At 42.4% G+C, this 15,551-nt stretch overlaps 1 long non-coding RNA gene across 1 annotated transcript in view; it reads left to right on the forward strand.

The window, feature by feature from the left end:
- Positions 1-14,799, forward strand: part of LOC110596775 — a 15,280-nt gene extending 481 nt beyond the window's left edge. The window contains exon 2 of the long non-coding RNA XR_002482709.1: positions 14,642-14,799. This is a non-coding gene — a long non-coding RNA (uncharacterized LOC110596775). The remainder of the gene's footprint in view (positions 1-14,641) is intronic.
- The last annotated feature ends 752 nt before the right edge of the window (positions 14,800-15,551 follow it).

A 15,551-nucleotide genomic window follows, 5' to 3' on the forward strand; every position in this document is an offset into this window, starting at 1 on the left:
TGGGAGGAGGGACCAGGGCGTGCGGCTACAGCTGTGCGGCCCCAACCTCGGCTCCCGGACCCAGGCCTCACCTGCGAGCTCCCTTCACCAACTTTACCGCACTCGGCCTGCCCTTTGCAGTTTGCATTACAAGCAATCTGTTTGGAACCTCCTTGGTTATGTATATTAAGTCTTAATATATACACATCTATTAATTACATATATGTCCCGGCGATGAGAACTCAGGGAGTTACCCAGACCCCTCTCAGGAACATTATTTGCACTTGGCCACCTGTCTAGGTGTGACACTGACATTCACCGGGGACCCAGGAAAGGTAATTGTGTGCACCTTATTCTTTAAACCTTCTTAAAAAAAAAAAAAAAAAGTCTATATTCTCTTGAGGTTTGTACTAACTAATTGATTTTAATGAAGCTTCCCCCTAGGCCAGAAGAAAATCTTAGCTTTATTTAAATTTCAAAATAGAGTGCTTGGTTGTCAAGTGCATTTGCCTGTGTTTTACATATGTACCACTTTTGTTATGTTCCCTGCTCCTTTTGGGAAAACAAAAACTAAAATAATTTTATTACCCCAAAGTACAGAAGCCCACTGCACACACAATACCATCTCAAGTCTGCTAATAAATCCATCTTTGTGTTTCTGCCACAGCAGAAAGGACAGTGCATTGGTTAGGGCTAGAAGGAGTGGAAACAAAGTCAAGGGACACATTTACTCTTCATTTAAAAGTGAAACAATTCGTCCAGTCAATCAAGATTACACTATCCTATGAGCATTTAAACCATAACGTTAACTAGTTAAGTACTTAGGTTGAATCTGGTAGCTTCCCTGAAATCCAGCATTTTACTAAGAATCAATTACCTTCTTGTCCTCAGCCACCCCCAGTTGCAGTCATTTTTTTACCTGTAAAGTGTATGTTGTCTAGTAGCACTTTTCAAGGTGCCTAAGAAACATTACCAGCAGTTTATGAACCAACAGTACATTTTTATTAATATATGCAAACTGAATTTACCATTTTTCCTCAGGGCAAATTTTACTTACCTCTGGTGCAGATACATGGAAATCTGTGCATTTCTGCCTTTCATATGAGATGCATGATCATGATCTTTTAGATCTGGAATATACTCTGACTGTCAGAGTCACTGATTTTGTAGATGTGGTAAACTAAGACCACTGGCACCAGCAAGTTCTCCCCAAGTCCACACAGGCAATCTTCTCTCTAAATGCATCGTGCATTTAGTAAGGCATTGATAGACTAGATGGAAACTAGTATTCCTTCCTCCATAAACTACATGCATTTCTTGTGTTATTTCTAATTATAAGATGGCTAAGGCCTTTCATGTGTTCAGAGTAAAGGCACATATAGCGTTTCTGTAGCTGCAAAGTTTTACAATCTGACCATCACAGACTCCTTCACATGTGGCATTTTCTTCTCTTGCTCATCTCTTCTGTCCTCCAGCTCACAAGGTGATAAACTTGTGCTGAGATGAGATTTGGGTTGAGTGGGGCTGGAGCCTGGACAGCTGTGTCATGGAAGTTCAGCTTGGTGCCAAGAGTGGTAACCTGGGCCCAGTTGAAGGCTGAGGCAGGGCTCTGGTGGGCCTGATAATGAGCCAGAGACCTGGTTGGCGGGAGACTGAGGCCAAGGCCAGACAAGAGTCCAAAGAGCAGAAGTTAGAATTCTAGATCTTGAATTAGAATTTTGGCAGCTGTGTAGAGCATTCAGCTGCCCAATCTGGGAAGGCCTTCAACTGAGAGCAGACAGAATAACTGGCAGACATACTCCATACTGAATGACATGGAAATGCAATGCAAAAACTTCAGCCAAAAAACAGGGTCAAAATGGCCTCCCCTAGACAGGAGAGTTAGGCACCCCCACTAGGCAGCATCTGGGGAGCACCAAGAGCTTTGAAGAAGTAGCAACTCTGCCCTCTGGAGAAAAAGCTGTCTGTGTAGAATTATTAACTCCAGAAAGAGTGTGAAGAGTCTCCATGGTGGTTCAGGCAACAGCTCAGAGATGGAATGTGCCAGAAATGTGCAGGTGAAAGATGAAGGAAGTAAGGGGCTTGAGTTTCACTAATGCATGACTCTCCACTACCTGCTATCAGTTTCACTGTGCCCTATGATAAAACCTTGGAAGCCCAAATTAAACAAGTAATTTTTTTTCAATGAAATGAGCCAGAATAGCTTACAAAATGAATAAGATTTTAATTTTTAAGACTTAAAATTATCTTCTGTAACTTGGATAGTTATTAATATTTTGTTAATTAATAATTAATTAATATTTGAATCAGTTTCTTTTGCCTGAAATAACCCACCCTACTACTTCTTCATAATGATCGAAGGTTTGCTTATGTGACATTCTGCTCATACTATTAAAAACAAAAAAAATTCATGCACTCTTGGCATTTCTGGCTTTCATATACGGTACATGATCATGATCTTTTCGATCTGGAAGATACTATGGCTGTCAGACCCACTGATTTTGTAGATGTGGTAACTGAGGCCAGTGGTCCCAAGCAAGTTCTCCCCAAGTACACACAGGCAGTCTTCTGTCTATATTCATAGTGCATTCAGTAAGACATTGGCAGAGAATAAAGAGAAAGACAAAAATATAGTAACCACAGGGAAAATTTTTAAAAATTGCTTTATAATGACATGCTCAACCCTTGTGTACTTACATTGTAAAATATTTGTTCCAAGGGTGTTTCTTGAGATAAAGTCAACAGCTAGACTATAAAAATATATAAAACAAACACTTCAATTTATTATGTCCAAGAGGAAGGGATAACTGATATACTTGTGTACTTGCAAAAAAACTTTTATCTGTCTGATTTGGGGAGTAAAAATGTTTCAGAGAAGAGGGACAGTGAAAGAACTGAGAAATCAGAAGGTTAGGATAGAAGATAGGGACCAGAAGCTTTATATGAGTTTAAGAGCCTTTGCTTGGAAACCTCTGCCTCTCCCCGGAGCACAGTGCCTCTCAATGTGTAGGTCCAAACAAAGTATGGATGTATAGTGGCCTCAAAAGTATGGATGTATAGTGGCCTCATCGTATGGTACTTAACATACAAATGATTTGGGATCCAGTAACAATCTACCCAAATTCAGCATGCCCAGCGTCCTCCAGATGGGGCAGACATGAGGGAGGTGTGAATCCATTGGTCTAACAGAGCCAACTGAAACCACCGAAGGATTCTGCTTCATACCACTTTCTGACTCTACATACAGGATTCGACTTATTTCAAGATACACTGGGTTTTTTTGGTTTTTGTTTATCATAGAGACAGGATCTTTGTATGTTACCCAAGCTGTTCTGGAACTTCTGGGCTCAAGCAGTCCTCCTGACTCTGCCTCCCAAAGTGCTGGGATTACAGGTATGAGCCACCATGCTTAGCCTTTTTTATTTTTTTAATTTTGGGGCCAAACTGATAATCAAAACCATGCACTTCGAGTGCCCTGTGTGGACATCTGTTAACATGCAAGAGGATCTGTATGAACATTGGATTCTGTCTTGAATCTAACTCTATACTGCCTTCAACTCTAGCTTTCTCTGGCTTTGTGAGTTGTTTTCCAAGTCCCGTTAAGGCATTTTTCAGGTTTACTAGATATAAACAGGCTCTTAAGTGGCTTGGGAGCTTTCTTTTTATTGCCACCACTATGTAGACTGGTTCATCATGATTTCAGGTCTTCAACTCATGCAAGTCTATGGCCACATGCAGTGATGTCTGCTGCTCCCTGGCTCTTGAATGATGCTAAGGCTGCGTCTTCCACCAATAGCAACCCTGGCCTCAGCAGGATGTTTTCTGTAGGCCCCACCTTCTTCCAAGAATAACGATGTCTAGTCCAGATTTTCTTGTTTAGTATTTATGCAACCAAGTCCTTAAGTTCTTTGTATTGATCTTATTCCAGTTTAGAAATGAATAATCTTTATTTGCTCTTTACTGATTAATTCTCATTTTGTCCCCCAGTCTGATTTTCCCTGGGATTAAGAATTGGCCTTGGAATAAGTAATGGGGTTCTCTTGTCAGTTACTACCAGTGACCAATCCTCATGAGCATAACTTCCAGTTCTCCACCTGGCTACTTCTGCCCTACAAACTACATACATTGCTATGGCATTTATTCTCCAGGTCCTCGCAGCTCTTTTCCAGAACTAAAGTAATAAAATACCAGCCAAAATGACTGCAGTTCTAATGGAGCATCCCAAGTTCATTCCCCAACTGTCACCCGCCACCCAGAGGATAACTCCAAACCCAGATATGATGGGAACCACTGTCCAACTGGAGTTTAGAATAAGGTTCAAAGGAGCAACTAAGCAATCACTATTTCATGTGTTCCTTTAGCCTATCTCAATTGAGCATCTATTCAAGGCTCCTGTTACATGACTCCAGAAGGCTCTGTTTATATAGACAACTGTGTGAACGGACCCCAGGATTTGTGCAGCGCTGCAGTCCAGTTTCACTGCACAAGATGCGGGGGATACGATTTGAGTAAGGCACCAGGTGCTTTGCAAGATCCTCCTGAATCCATCCTAAGAGCCTGTGGGGGTGGCTCCATGGGACTCCCTGTTCTGTCCTCTTGACAACTCTGGTTTCTGTTGTTTCCCTCCTTTCCAGCTTCGGCTCACTTGGGTGATAACTTGTATTGCTGTTGACTGTAATGCAGCTACCAAGGCACATTACTTGGTAAATGCTTGTAAAAAACTGAACAACCTTTTTGCCCAAACCTGTGTTGTTATTGCTTACCCAGTAAGGCACAGCGTTGAGGATTTTTGTCCCTTCGAAGGCTGCTAGCACTTTTTTTGTCCTAGCTTGTTGAGGTTTCGCCAACTTACACTATTGCAGTCCATTTCCTCTAGGACTCAGGTGTCAGGGGAGATTGACTGGAGGATACAATTGGGGACACTGCACCATGATTTCACCTGCCCTGCCCGAATCGGCTAGTGGTAATCTTTGCTATCAGAACAAGCTTCCTCCTCATCACGGACTTTCACAGTCAACCTCTGCAGAAAGAAGCCTCCCAACCTTACCTCCTGCAGTTCCCCCATGTGTATTGACAGTTCAAGATGTGCCAAATTATTTTAGTTTTCAAAGTGCATTCACTTGTTCACATACAGGCCACTTGTCTTTCTTTGTACTTGCTGTGTAACCTGTCTGGAATATTCTTTTTCCCTCTTCCCCTTTCTTTCCATCAAATACGCTTCCGTAACAGCTTGTCACTGCCTCCAGGAAACCTTTCCTATATCCTGCCTCCTCTTCCTTGTTTGCTAAGCTGGATGCTAATCCTCTGTGCTTCTGCTGAGTTCCCTCTGCAATAGTTTTATTTTATATTATTTTTATTTCTTTGGGGGGTGAGGTCTTGCTCTGCCACCCAGGGTGGAGTGCAGTGGTATGATCATAGCTCACGGTAACTGCAAATTCCTGGGCTCTGACTATCCTTCTACCTCTCCCTCCCGAGTAGCTGGGATTACAGATGTGTACCACCACACCTGGCTAATTTTTTATTTTTTATGTGTAGAATAGGGTCTTGCTATGTTGCCCAGGCTGGTCTTGAACTCATGACCTCAAGCAGTTCATCTGCCTCAGCCTCCCAAAGTGTTAGAATTATAGGTGTGAGCCATCATGCCTGGCCAGTGTTTGATTTTGACTATTGGCTTACTGGTCTTCCTTATCCTCTACATCAAGGGCTCCCAAACCTTTTTGATCAAGAATCCCATCAATAAGAAAATTGGACTCTTGATCTCATGAATATTTTTTTGTTTATAAATTATATACAGGTACTGCTTTTCAAATATAGTACCTATATTAGAAAACAAATCAGAGACTGGGTGCAGTGGCTCATGCCTATAATCCCAGCATTTTGGGAAGCCAAGGTGAGAGGATTGACTGAGCTCATGGGTTCGGGACCAGCCTGGGCAACTTGGTGAGACCTTGTCTCTACAATAAACCAAAAAATTAGCCGGGCATGGTGGCACAAGCCTGTAGTTCCAGCTACTTGGAAGGCTGAGGCAGAAGGATCACCTGAGTCCAGCAGGTCAAGGCTGTGGCGGCTGTGAGCGTGCCACTGCACTCTGGCCTAGGCGACAGAGTGAGACTACAACTCAAAAAAAAGAAAAGAAAAGAAAAGAAAAATCAGACACTCTAAAAAGATGACTTTTTGGCAGGGTGCAGCGGCTTCACCTGTAATCATAGCATTCTGGGAGGCTAAGGTGGGAGGATTGCTTGAGCTTAGGAGTTTAAGACCAGCTAGGCAACGTAGTGAGATCTCGTTTCTAAAAAAAAAAACAGGAAATTAGCCAAGCATGGTGGTGCATGCCTGTAGTCCTAGCTCCTTGGGAGGCTGAGGCAGAAGGATGACCTGAGCTCAGGAGGTTGAGGCTGTGGTGAGCTGGGATTGTGCCACTGCACTCCAGCCTAGATGACAGAGTGACACCCTAACTTAAAAAAATGACTTTTTAAAAACACAGAAATAGAAGGTCTAATATTTCCCTACCATACCACAGAGTATTGCCTGACGCACATCCAGAGGTGAATGCTTTCCTCCTGAAGCCCTCCTACAGCCTCCTTAAGAAAGAAGATTCTCTTTCATTGTGCCTGCACGCAGCGCCTAATAAAAGTCATATGGGAGTGTAACTCAGCACTGTGATAAGGCAGTGTGCTAAGACTTCAGTTTTCAATGTTATAGCAGTATCTAACAAGTTGTTACTTATGAAAGACAGTCTTCAATCATCTCTTAGCTTGGATAGATTATGATAGTTATCCCTTCCCATGATCATGGCCCACCTTTGATGAGATCTCTTTTAAGGTCTTAGCACAGTGTCACTACGATGGCCCCATAACAGGCACTTCCAAAATGTTTGTCTCGTTTGTTTTGATGGCACTAGTTTCCTAGTCTCTGCTGATGTAGACAAAGCTATTGAACTGGACAGAGATAAACAAGAGGGCATTCAGCCATGACATGAGATCTGACACTAGCTCTCCTTTACAGACTAAGATACCTTTCCCTTTCACAGATGTTCACGTTCGTTATGATGATTATTTTAAGTAACTATGACTGCCATTCATTGAATGCTTACTATCATGTCAGGCATTGGACTAGATGCCTGTAAGGTAGACAGATGTTATTATGCCCAAACTATGGATGAGAAAAAAATAAGACTCAAGAAATAAGGTAACTTGCTGAGGCCCTTAAGGTAACTTGCTGAGGTCCTTAAACTCCTAGGCTCAGTTGCTGGAACTGGCAATACTCTCGGGTCCCCTCCCATTGTGGGAGCTTTTCTGTCCTCTCAATAAATCCTGCTTTCTCACTTTAAGTAAATAAATAAATACATGCTGGAACTGGGATTTGAACTTGGGTCTGTCTCTCTAGGGTCCTGGCTCTTAACATGCTATCCATATTTGAATTTGTAGATGATAGAATATTCTTCTCTCCTATTGAATCTGGGGTATAAGGTGGCACTTTCCACAGGCAAGACCATGCTCACATACATCACAGACACTGAGATAGGACAAAGGCATCCAGCTTTGTCAAATGCACTTAGGAGAGAGCACTGAAAATCCAGATGGGGGGCTTGGTGATGGAAAAGTTGTGAGGCCTCCAGCAGGTAGTGAAGCTCTTGGCTTGTCTTTTCCCCATTCCTTCTCCTTTAGGAAGAACTTTCATCACTCTTGCCAAGCTTGCCTTCTGGTCTTAAGTACCTTATTTTAAAACTAAACTTTATAGAGAAGTAAGACTTTTAAAAGATACCCTCATTTTGCTCTTCAGCCAGCTCTTGACTGAATCTTTACTCTGTGCCTTCCTACTATTGATTTTGGGATGGAGTGAGGAACATAGGCCTCACCTACCCTAAGGTCACCTGGGGAACACAGGCATCAACTACTCTAAGGTCACCTGGGGAACACAGGCATCACTTCCCCTAAGGTCACTTGGGAAACACAGACATCATCTACCCCAAGAAAAGGTGACTCTTTCTGCTTTCATCTTGTACTGTGTCCTGTAGTGACCATAATCATGTTGCCTTTCAGCCAATTGTTTGACTTCATCAGATTTTCTGTTGCAGTTTTAGTTCCCAGAGTCACAGAACAAACAGTCCTACTGAACACCATACCCACGGGCTCTGCAATTCATTCACTTCTTTTCTAGAGCCAGATCCATGTGGAGAATACTTTCTCCTTTCAGAAAATGGACCCAGATTCCAGTAATTACTCCAGGAAGGTCTTTTCCTTGGTTTTATGACTAAGTTTGCCTTTCTATAATTTTCATCCCATTATGTGTTTGCCAAGATAAATGATTCTCTCTTCCCTGTGTTGTCTTATATATTTAATGACTTTTCTTCTCTTACAGGTCTCAAATGCAGAAGCCTTAAGGGCCAGTAAGGGGAGACAATGAGAGAAGAGGTGTGTGTGCACGTGTATGCGTTGTGTGAATGGTGGGGAGTAGTGACAAGTTGGAGAGGACTGTTGTCTTAAAGCACTGGGAGATGTGGGTGTGGTGACTCAGGCCTGTAATTCTAGGACTTTGAGAGGCCAAAGCAAGATTTCTTGAGCCCAGGAGCCTGGATAACACAGCAAGACCTGTCTTTATAAAAAAAATTAAAATAAATTAGCCTGGCATGGTGACACACACCTGTAGTCCCAGCTACTCGGGGATGCTGAGGTAGAAGAATTGCCTGAGTCCAGGGGGTTGGGACTGTGGTGAGCCATGATCATGCCACTGCACAAGAAAAACAATGCCCAATGGCAGCCTACATCTAGCCCATGAGCCTACCAGTTTGCCACCTCTGTTTTTCCTTCCATGCCACAGTACAAAAATTATTTGACTTTTATTGCCACAACAGCCCAAGAATATCTGGATTAATTATTTCTCATCACCGTGAAATTAGATGTAGTCTAATACTTGGTGCAAACAATTCAAAAATGGCCCTTTACACCTTAGTCAGATCTCTAAGATAATGAGCGACCCAGGGAATGGTCATATTAGAGGGAAGAAATTGTTGATAAGGACTATCTTCCAGGTTCCATCACTTCTTAGTTCTCAGTATCTTCTCATATTCCCCAGTGAAGATCAGAGTCAGAAGACAGTTTTCAACAAGCTGAGTACATAAGTACTCCAAATTTATCTCAGATGAGTCCAATGAAAGATTATGTTTTATAGGCTTTTCCAGTGTCCATCTATACTTTAATGTCATGAACAAAACCCTTCGGTTGGTAGGTTAAGGCTTCCCAGTCTTTGAGTGTCTCCTCTCCCATGTCTGCACGTCAAAATCACATTCCCTTGAAGTTATTACTTCTCTTTAAAAATGTATGCCGGGCTCGGTGGCTCAGCCTGTAATCCTGTGCCTTTGGGAGGCTAAGGTGAGTGAATTGCCTGAGCCCGCGGGTTCGAGACCCGCCTGGGCAACTTGGCGAGACCTCATCTCTACAATAAATCAAAAATTAGCCGGGCGTGGTAGCGTGCGCCTGTAGTTCCAGCTACTTGGAAGGCTGAGGTGGAAGGATCGCCGGAGCCCAGCAGGTCGAGGGTGTGGTGGCCGGGAGCGGCCACTGCACTCCAGTCTTGGTGACAGAGTGAGACTCCAACTCAAAAAAAAAAAAATGTATGTAGCATCTAACATTGCTGTTGGTTACAGTTGGTCTTTGTTGTCAGAGCCCACTCGATTTCCATTTCTTTCTTCTTTTCTCTTTCATTATTCAAGCTCTCACTCTCTCCTTCCCCAGTCCTGTTCCCCCACCTTTCCCTACCTTGCCTCCCACTCACTACCCTTCTAGGATATACTTTCAGAATTTATTCTTGAATGGAGTCATAGCATGGAAAGTATTTAGTATTGTGTTTGAGAAAGTTGCACCAAAGGAGAGAATTTAGGAAAGCAAGAAACAGGAAGAAGTAAATTGGGAAAGAAAACAAACAAACAAGACAGAAGCCAAGGTTGAGAGATCTTTCCTGTCGTCTCTCTCCTGTGCAACAAAGTCCTGCAGTAAAGGAACCCTCCTTTCATACAACCCCTGCTCAGTCACTCATTCCTCTGATCATATTTGCATCTTATCTTTCTTATTTTGTACCATGGTCCAAAGGACTATTCATAGGAGAGATCTCCACAAAAATACAGAAAAAAGACCTAGATCCTACTGTAGTTCTGTCACTTACACATCACTGACCTTGGGGAACTCACCCAAGCTCTCTGAGATTCCCTTATCCACAAACTGGATATAACAGTACAGTTTCTACTCTGCTTCCAGAGGTGAAATGAGATGCTGCACATGAAAAAAAGTGGAAATTATAAAATGCTAATCAAAGATGAGTCATTATTATTATAATTAGTCCTGATCCTGTGCTACAATGCTATGACATGTGGTTATCTCTTCCAACCAAATTGTCTTGAATTTCTTGGAAAAGAGGGTGAATGTTACAGTCTGGTTCAGCAGCGCGACATAACTTTATGTTATAGGAAGTTGGCATTTAATATTGCCAAGGCCACACGCTGTGGCATAAACCTGTAAGCAGCCAAGGCAGGAGGATCACTTGAGTCCAAGAGTTCAGCCTGGGCAAAATATTGAAACCCGGTCTCTAAAACTAAAAAAAAAAAAGAAAAAAGAAATTAAATATTGCCAACCATTGCTATTTCTTAGGAATCACAAGGGCATGAATCACATTGGAGAATACCTTCTTTGTGTTTAGATAAGCCACATGAGTGGATCCTTTTTAGTGACATAGACACAGTAAGGCACCCATTATTCTGGAGGCTTGCAACAGGAGTTGGGTTTTCATTTGTTTTTTGGCTTTTTGGTTTGTTTTGCTTGACTAGGGCTTGAGGCTTCAGCATTGCAAGCGGATGAAGTCTTGCTGCCAACATGATTGGTTCAGAAGGTGATGACCAGAATGTCCCATCATAGTTAATCTCTGAGCATTTATTCAATGGTTATCTAGAGAGAGGAGGCTTGCTCTTTTCTCACTTGAATAAGGAAGCACACAGCCCAGTTGATACTGGCAGACATCTTAAATATGGAGGACCTCTGCCTGAGGACAAAGTCCACTTGGCAGATTGCAGAGTTGAGAGATCTCAGAGAAACTGAACTGGAGCGTAGATAGAACTATACCTGAAGTCCATATTAGTCTTCACAGTTACATGAGCCGATTCACCTTTATTGTGTAAGCCAGTTTGTATTGGACTTTATGGTTCTAGATACTGATGGTGAAACCATCTTAACTGGTACAGTGTTCTGGAGAAGGGATGGGAAATTTTGCAGACTGCTCTAGGAGCTTATTGAGAAGAAACTTCCCAAGTTGCCTGATTCTTCCAACCGGGGTTCATAGCTGTGAACTGGCCTCTGATGGGATGAAGTGGGCCCACCCAGGATGAGATGTTGGAGAGGACACTGTGGGAGGGAGGTATCAACAACAAGGCCTGAGTTGTCACAGAGAAAGGAAGACTGAGTTGAGTCCTTGCAGGGAGTGTGGATAAAGCTGTGTCACTAAGTTGATGAACATGAGAATGGTCCATAAGTATGCCTACATTCAGTTTTTGTAAGTGCTGTCAAACCATTTTCAAAGTGGGCTTAGCAATTCACGTCCCCACCATCAGGGGTTCAGAGTGCCCAGAGCCTTTATTTTTACTTTATCCACAGGCTAATAAGCAAAGCGTTCTGGTTTTTCCAGAACACAGCAGTTTACAAAGAGCAAATATAAAAGTTGCTGCTAGAATAAGACACACCAAAAATGTACCTTACACACACACACACACACACACACACACGCGCGCACAAGAATTCAAGACACATAGCAATTTGAGGTGACAGTTTAGAAGTAAATACATTTCAATTATTTTAAGTATTTATTTTAAAAATGCAAGAATGACCCAAGTGCCTGAGTACCTGCTGGCTCTAAGCTATCCTCTAGGAAAAAGGAATACCGCAGCACCTTGTCAAAATGTCCCTTCCTAAAATAGCAGTAGTGTGGGGGAGAGGGAAGGGGAGGGAGTGTGTGCTGTGCATATGGGGCAGATGGTGAAGGGGTGGGAAATGGTAAGAAAGGTTGTTTTGTACCCAAGTAACAGCCAGTCAAAAACATCTCATTACACTGAGGTTGATTGCATATCGTGGTCTTCATGACTGGCACTGCAGCAGACATGAGAGTGCAGATCTCTCTTCCACATGCTGGTTTTACTTCCTTTGGATGTATACCTAGTAGTGAGATTGCTGGATCATATGGTCGCTCTGTTTTAGTTTTTTGAGGAACATCCTTACTGTTTTCCAAAATGGTTGTTCTACTTTACGGTCCCACTGACAGTATGTAAGAGTTCCCTTCACATTCATGCCAGCATTTATTGTTTTTTGTCTTTTTGATAATAGCCATTCTGATTGGAGCAAGATGATATGTCATAGTGGTTTTGATTTGCATTTCCCTGATGATAAGTGATATTGAGTATTTTTCTCATAAATATCCATCAACAGATGACTGGATAAAGAAAATGATGAGCCAGGCAGCTCATGCCTGTAGTCCCAGCACTTCGGGAGGTCGAGGTGGGAGGATCACTTGAGGCCAGGAGATTAAAAACAGCCTGGATGATTTGGCAAGATCCTGCCTCTGTAAAAACATATATATATATTTATATATATATATATTTTTAAAGATAATGTGGTGTATATACACACACATACACACACACACACGTATTGGAAAACTATTCAGTTACAAACATTTGCAGCAGCATGGATGAACCTGGAGGGCATTTTGTTAGGTGAAATAAGCCAGTCCCAGAAGACAAATAGTGCAAGATCTCACTCATAAGTGGAATCTAAAGAAGTTGACTTCATAGATACAGAGAATGACAGTGGTTCCTAGAGGCTGGGGAAAATTGGGGAGGGGAGGATAGGGTGGATTGGATCATCGGGTATGAAGTTCAAGTTTAAATAGGACCAATAAGTTCTGGTGTTCTATTGCACAACAGGATGACTATGGTTAGCATCATTGTGTTGCATATCTCAAAATATCTAGAAGAAAACATATGTAAATGTTCTCACCACAAAGAAATGACAAATGTGTGAGGTGATAGATATGTTAGATAAATATACCTTGATTTGATTTTTTACACAATATATGCATGTATTGAAACATCATGCTGTACTCCATAAATATGCACAAGTATTGTGTCAATTAAAAACAAAAAAATTGCCACTATGTTAAGTTATTCAATACATGTTGGGCCGGGTGTAGTGGCTCAAACCTATAATCCCAGTACTGTGGGAGGCCAAGGTGAGAGGATTGGCTGAGCCCATGGGTTTGAGACCAGCCTGGACAACTTGGTGAGACTTCATCTTTACAATAAATAAAAAAAATAAGCCAGGCATGATAGCACGCACCTGTAGTTCCAGCTACTTGGAAGGCTGAGGCAGAAGGATCACCTGAGCCCAGTAGGTCGAGGCCGTGGTGGCTGTGAGCAGCATGCCACTGCACTCCAGCCTGGGCAATAGAGTGTGACTCCGATTCAAAAAAAAATGTGTGTGTGTGTGTGTGTGTGTGTGTGTGTGTGTGTGTGTGTGTGTGTGTTGAGAAAACAAACTATAATTTAGTATAATTTCCATTCTTACTAGTTAATTTTTTATTAATTGTTGCTTAAAAGAATGCTTCAGTTATCTAAAAAAATCATTATGTTGGACTTTTAAATTTGTTTCTTTTCTTTATTTTTTAGAGACAAGGTCTTGCTTTGTCACCCAGGCTGAAGTGCAGCTGCACGATCATAGCTCACTGGGACTCCTGGGATTAAGCAATCCTTCTGCCTTATCCTTCTAAGTAGTTGAGACCACAGGCAAAAGCCACCATGTCCACCTAATTTTTTTTTTTTTTTTTTTTTCAGAGATGGGGTCTTGCTATATTGCACAGACCTGTCTTGAGGTCCTGGTTTCAAGCAATCCTCCTACCTTGGCCTCCTAAAGTGCTGGGATTACAGGCATGAACTACTGTGCCCAGCCTACCCTAGACTTAGTTAACCAGTGGCACCAGTTTTTAAGCATGAAGGATTTGCTTGAAGATGGAGGAGAGAGTTGATACAAGTTCAATTGCCTTAATATTCTCATTTAAATATGAATTTGCTGGAAAGCAAAACATGCAAAGTGACAAAACTATGCATGTTCACGCAAATAGTGGCTAACATATTCCTATTCTGTCTTTCCTGGGTTCTATCCTTGGAATAAAGGGTGGCAAACTCATGAAGTGGTTAATGTGTTCCTGGTAGCCATGTCTGTCACCTCCTATTGGGTGGACTTGCATATATGATAGATGAGTGATATTATCATCAGACAGTATTACCTGCCAGCCTTATGACCTGTTCTGGCCATATGACATTTGGTCACTTTCAGCAACTCACATTTTCATACATTCACAGACATCTTGTGGCAAAGACTTCTAGGTGCCTATCCAGTATTCTTGCTCCTTAGTAACAGATTTTGTCAGGGGAAGCAATGTGTCCAGATTGAATCCAACATTTCCCAGCCTTTCTTGCAGATAGGGGTAGAGATATGACTAAGTTCTGGTCATTGAAATATAAGTCGAAGTTGTTGAATGGGGCTCTTGGGAAAGTTTCTTAAAAAACATACTGACCCAACCGCTGGGCCCCATTTTCACTTGGCCTGTCTCCTTTTCTGTTTCCAAGAGCACGATGTGACAGCTGGAGCAACAGTGGCTATCTTATGAGCATGAGGATGAGGACCACTCACTAGGATGGTGAACTGGAACTGCCCCATCCATGCTGCACTGCCAGTCTACTTCTGGAATTCTGTGAGAGAAAAATAAATTCCTATTTACTTAAAACACCGCTTCTCAGGTTTCTATTACTCATAGTTGAATGCAATCCTGGTATTCTAAATATTCATTCAATGTAATCCTCCATTTGCTTTGTTCAACATTTTGCAATTGACTTTGAACAGAAGCCTATACAACAGAAATGCATACAACTCATTCCGGCTCTCTGACCTAGATCACGAAAGACTAAGCTTTCAGGGCTCTGCCAAGTCGAATTAGCTACTGTGGAACGAGGGGCTGGATGGCAGGGCAAGTCCTTCTACTCCAAGGTAGTATTGGGAAGTCCACAGGCTGAATCCAAAATTGAGGTCTGAGGGTCATTGTCGGAAAGCTCTCTGCCTGTTGTCATAGCAAGAAGGTGACAGCCACGGCAATATGTTGGACAAAGTGGGATGTGGTGGCTCATGCCTATAATCCCAACATTTTGGTATGCCAAGGCCAGAGGATTGCTTGAACCCAGGAGTTCAAAGCCAGCCTAGGCAGCAAAGCGAAACCTCATCTCTACAAAAAAAAAAATCAAAAAATTACCCAGGCATGGTGGTGGGCGCCTGTAGTCCCAGCTACTTGGGGTGCTGAGGTAGAAGGATCACCTGAGCCCTGGAGGTCAAGGCTGCCATGAGCCGTGATCATCATGATCATGCCACTGCACTCCAGCCTGGGCAACAAAGACCCTGATGCAAAAAAAATATTTTAAAATAAATGAAAATACGTTGGAAAGGTTATGAAACTTCCTCCTGCCTTTTACACTAGAGTTTATAGGC

This window comes from Carlito syrichta, unplaced genomic scaffold (assembly GCF_000164805.1).
Source record: "Carlito syrichta isolate Samal-C Ts95f unplaced genomic scaffold, Tarsius_syrichta-2.0.1 Scaffold314063, whole genome shotgun sequence".
Classification (NCBI taxonomy): Eukaryota; Metazoa; Chordata; class Mammalia; order Primates; family Tarsiidae; genus Carlito; species Carlito syrichta.